Genomic DNA, 5,577 nt, shown 5'->3' on the forward strand with positions numbered 1-5,577 from the left:
TTTTGGGCTCCAAAATCACTGCAGATGGTGACTGCAGCCATGAAATTAAAAGACGCTTACTCCTTGGAAGGAAACTTATGACCAACCTAGATAACATATTAAAAAGCAGAGACATTACTTTGGCAACAAAGGTCAGTCTAGTAAAGGCTATGGTTTTTCCAGTGTTCATGTATGGATGTGAGAGTTGGACTGTGAAGAAAGCTGAGCACCGAAGAATTGATGCTTTTGCACTTGCTAGATCTCCTCCTAGCCCACTGGTGGTTTTGGTCTCCTTTGCTGGCTCTCTTGACCTTATAGGTGAGGAGCACCACAAACTTGCTTCTAGACCCCCTTTCTCTTTATCGATGAATGCTATTTATATGCCAATGACAAATAAACCTATTTTTAGCCCCTGATCTCTTTTTAGAGCCTCATACTCACATATCCATTGTCTGCCTGCTATTTTCATTTTAATGTTTAATAGGAATCTCAACCTTAAAACTTTGGATCTTCTACCTTCCCTAACCTCAGTAAGTTGCACCAACCATTCACTCAACTATCAAGCATCTCTGGAGTCAATGACTACTCTCTCTCTCATGTTCCTCACACAATCCCCCAGCAAGTTCTCTACCTCTAAAACATCCACCACGCTAAGATTTCCACTTCTGCTCTTACCTGGACTATTTTAATGGCCTCCTAATGAACCTCCCTATTTCCATTCTTACTTTCCTACAACCAATTCACCACATAGCAGGCAGGGCAAATCAGATCACATCATTCTTGCTTAGCCAAAAATAAAATCCAAATGATTGATCCTGGCTTACAGAACATTATATAGGATTTGACTCTCTTTCTTTAGTCTTACCTCATACTATTTTTTTTTCCCATTCTCTACTATACTTGAGCCACATTAGTATGGTTTCTCAAAAGTCCACTTCCTTTTTTCCAGGGTCTTTGTGCTAGCTGTTTTTTCTGCCAGGAATGCTCTTTTCACTGTTTTTTTGCACATCAGAAGCTCCTTAGCATTCCTATCACAACTTATATGTTACCTTATCAGGAAAGCCTTCCACAAACATTTCTTCACTAAAAACATTTTCATGGAGTACCTACCACATGCCAACACTATTCTGGATGCTAGGGGAAAGGTACTCAGTCTTATTAGTAATTAAGGAAATACTCATTAAAACTGTAATGAGAATCCTCTTCACAGTCAGAATTACTAAAATTAGATAAAGACCGACAATCCCACATGCTGACGAGCATGTAGAACAATGAAAACTGTCTTTATGGCGCACAGGAGTATACACTGTTGTTGTTATTTAGTCACTAAGTGGTGTCTGACTCTGTAGCTTACCAGGCTTCTCTGTCCATAAGATTCCCCAGGCAAGGATCCTAGAGTGGGTTGCCATTTCCTTCTCCAGGGGATCTTCCTGACTCAGGGATTAAACCCATATCTCCTGTATTAGCAGGTGGATTCTTTACCACTGAGGCCACATGGGAAGCTCAATAAACAACAGCAATGATCTTAAAAGGCCAAAACAGAAGTAATTTAAATATTCACCAACAGAATAGATAAATAAGTTGTGGTATATTTATATAAAGAAAAGTTACACCGCAATGAGAATGAATAACCTAGAGCTACATTTAAGAATAACATGGTTAAATTTCACTAGCAACTTTGAGCAAAAGAAGCACGGCACAAAAGAAGATACACCATAAGAAGTCATTTACATAAAATTTAAAAACTTAAACCACTGTATTAGAAGTTGAGATCATAGTTATTTCTGAGGAGGAGGGTATGACTGAAGACAGGATGGGAGAGAGCATGAATGGAGCTTTGCAGTCTATCTCTTGGACCTGGGTGGTGGTTACATGGATGTGATCTCTGTGATAACTTACTGAGCTGTAAACTTGTCACCTGGGCACTTTTCTATAAGTAATACTTTTATAGAAAAGTTTTAGAAGTTTGTGTTCTTTAGATTGTTCAATTTTTATGACTATGAACCCATACAACTGCAGAATGTTAAGGATAATAGCTGGTGGACTCATTCTAGAAGGTCTCCATCACAGAAAGAGCAACGAAGAAACTGTTGCTTGGTCTTAGTATCAGGAACAGGTGTGGCTCTTCTAACCAACTGGTCTGTTTTATCACAAAGACACTATGAAAAGTTTAAAGTGACCAGATTTCCCCTTTTTGCTGACTGCTGAAAACCTTATTCTTCAAGCCAAGCTTGAGGCCCATGATAAAAATGTGTAAGATACTTTTGTGGTATGCGATTTTGTATTGGTCTTGTTCAAGGTTCCATGTTACATTCCTAGTGTTCTTGACTTTTTCTCACAAAATTACACTTTGCCTTTTTTTTTTTTTAATCATTTGCAAACTTCCTTTATCCTATCTGGAACAAAGCATGGTATTAGTGAATAAAAAATGCTCTAATTCTTTTCTTTCTTTTAAAAAATATATGGCTTGGTTTTACTTCAATATGTTTGGTTTTACTTCATTCTTATTTAATGCACTGTAATCTGACTAGAAGTCCTGACCCTAAATTCCAGCTTCTGCCACTTACTGGTTATGTAACTTTAGATGAATTATTTAGCCTCATTGAGCCTATAAAGTGGAAATATTAACAATTTTCACAGGATAACTGTGAAGATTAAAATAGTTATCCAAAAGATCTATATCTGGTTTAGCAACTACCACACAGAAAGTTTAATAAAAATAGGGAATATCTGCTTTATATAGAAAAGCTACTAAAAAAATAAAAAAGAAAAGCTACTAAGTGATTAGGCTAGAATTACTTTTGTGGGATTTTAAGGATATAAAGTACATTAAAACTATTTTATTAAGACATCATAAAAAATTAAGCAAAGCTATATAATGGGGAAATATTTAATTTTTAGTATAAGTGGACTATCTTCAGTCTGGAGTAAATCTACCTATTCCTAGATCTACCAGAACACATCAGCACCAAGAACAAGTTAAAACATAAAATTTGTGTTGCAAAAACATTTCCAGATCAGCTGTTTGGTGAGCATTTTCACATGAAAAAAATACTGTAAATGACAGCAAGGCTTAAAGGAACCCAGAAAAGCTTCATCAATTGATACTGTGGCTGAAGTGTATGATTATACTTCTCAATATGTCAATACCTAATGACTTCTGAGTACATTTCTTTTGGCTTCTAAATGAAATTAACTTTCTATTTCCTTCTATCTTCCTTTACAGGCAGTTAGAAGATATTCTTTGTTTGTCTTTAATGGTTGGCAGCTGTAAGAAGATGGATCAAATGCTGAAGCAGACGGTGCATTCATTTCTGGAACTTATAGCTTTATGTCTTCTGACTTAAATGTTCCTGACATCCAAACCTCCTGAAAAAGTTTAATTTTTCAAAACCCAGCCCAGATGCTGTTGCCATCTTATCCCACTATGTTTCAAAGGAGGCTATTTAGCATACGGGAATTAAGTGCATAGGTGGACTTAAAGTTACGTAGTCTAACCTCCCACCTCTGTCACTGACTAGTGTACGACCATGGGGAGTTATTTAATACCCAAGAACCTCAGTTTTATGACATGTAGAAAGTGAAGTCACTCCATCATGTCCGACTCTTTGTGATCCCATGGACTGTAGTCTACCACGCTCCTCCATCCATGGGATTTTCCAGGCAAGAGTACTGGAGTGGGTTGCCATTTCCTTCTCCAGAGGATCTTCCCAAACCAGGGATCGAACCTGGGTCTCCTGCATTGTAGGCAGACACTTTACCATTTGAGCCACCAGGGAAGTCCTTATGACATGTAAAGCATGAATAAGAATGATGCTACCTACTTCAGAAGTTTGCTGTGAAGACTAAAAGAAATAAAGGAAGTTTAATACTTAGTACAGTGTCTGACACAGAACGACTATTGAACAAATGGTATCTACTATAATGTATACTTTTGATTATGTATTACAATTTGTTTATTTGTATGCCTATTTCCTTACAAATAGCTGAGAAAAGAAGAGAAGTGCAAGCAAAGGAGAACAGGAAAGATTTACTGATCTGAATGCAGAGTTCCAAAGAATACCAAGGAGAGCTAAGAAAGCCTTCTTAGGAGAACAATGCAAAGAAATAGAGGAAAACAACAGAATGGGAAAGACTAGATCTCAAGAAAATTGGAAATACCAAAGGAACATTTCATGCAAAGATGAGCTCGATAAAGGACAGAAACAGTAAGGACCTAACAGAAGCAAAAGAGGTTAAGATGAGGTGGCTAGATTTCACAGAAGAATTGTACAAAAAAGGTCTTAATGACCCAGATAACCATGATGGTGTGATCACTAGAGTCAGACATCCTGGGGTGTAAAGTCAAGTGGGCCTTACGAGGCATTACAACGAACAAAGCTAGTGGAAGTGATTGAATTCTAGCTGAGCTATTTAAAATCCTAAAAAAAGGTGCTGTTAATGTGCTGCACTCAACATGTCAGCAAATTTGGAAAACTCAGTAGTGGTCATAGGACTGAAAAAGGTCAGTTTTCATTCCAATCCCAAAGAAAGGCAATGCCAAAGAATGTTCTAAGTACTGCACAATTCTGTTCATTTCACATGCTAACAAGGTAATGCTTAAAACCCTACAAGTTAGGCTTCAGCACTACTTGAACCAAGAACTTCCAGATGTATAAGCTGGATTTAGAAAAAGCAGAGGAACCAGAGACCAAATTGCCAACATCTGTTGGATCACAGAAAAAGCAAGAGAATTCCAGGTAAGCATCTACTTCTGCTTCATTGACTATGCTAAAGCCTTTGACTGTGTGGATCACAATAAACTGTGGAAAATTCTTCAAGAGATGGGAATACCAGACCACCTTATCTGTCTCCTGAGAAACCTGTATGTAGGTCAAGAAGCAACAGTTAGAACCCGGCATGGAACAATGGACTGGTCCCAAATTGGGAAAGGAGTATGTCAAGGCTGTATATTGTCACCCTGCTTATTTAACTTATATGCAGAGTACATCATGAGAAATGCTGTGCTGGATGAAGCTCAAGCTGGAATCAAGATTGCTGGGAGAAATATCAATAACCTCAGATATGCAGATGACACCACCCATGCAGATGATACCACCCTAATGGCAGAAAGTGAAGAGGAACTAAAGAGTCTCATGATGAAAGCTAAAGAATTCCAAAAACTAAGATAGTGGCATCTGGTCTCATCACTTCATGGAAAATAGATGGGGAAAAAAATGAAAACAATGACAGACTTTATTTTCTTGGGCTCCAAAATCACTATGGACAGTGACTGCAGCCATGAAATTAAGAGACGCTTGCTCCTTGGAAGAAAAGCTATGTCAAACCCAGACAGCATATTAAAAAGCAGAGACATCACCTTGCCAACAAAAGTCTGTCTAGTCAAAGCTATGGTTTTACCAGTAGTCATGTACGGATGTCAGAGTTGGACCATAAAGAAGGCTGATCGCAGCAGAATTGATGCTTTCGAACTGCAGTGCTGGAGAAGACTCCTGAGTCTCTTGGACTGCAAGCAGATCAAACCAGTCAATCCTAAAGAAAATCAGTCCTGAATATTCATTGAAAGGACTGATGCTGAAGCCATCTGATGCAAAGAGC

General features: G+C 38.0%; 1 protein-coding gene and 1 non-coding gene across 2 annotated transcripts in view; both read right to left on the bottom strand.

Moving 5' to 3' along the window:
• Nucleotides 1-5,577, bottom strand: part of EVI5 (ecotropic viral integration site 5) — a 240,473-nt gene that overhangs the window by 27,195 nt on the left and 207,701 nt on the right. The gene's annotated exons all lie outside the window — the stretch shown is intronic.
• TRNAC-ACA lies at nt 3,687-3,758 on the bottom strand. Its single transcript has one exon. It is a non-coding gene; the product is annotated as a tRNA-Cys (tRNA).

Source organism: Bison bison, unplaced genomic scaffold, assembly GCF_000754665.1.
Source record: "Bison bison bison isolate TAMUID 2011002044 unplaced genomic scaffold, Bison_UMD1.0 scf7180017864466, whole genome shotgun sequence".
Taxonomy (NCBI): domain Eukaryota; kingdom Metazoa; phylum Chordata; class Mammalia; order Artiodactyla; family Bovidae; genus Bison; species Bison bison.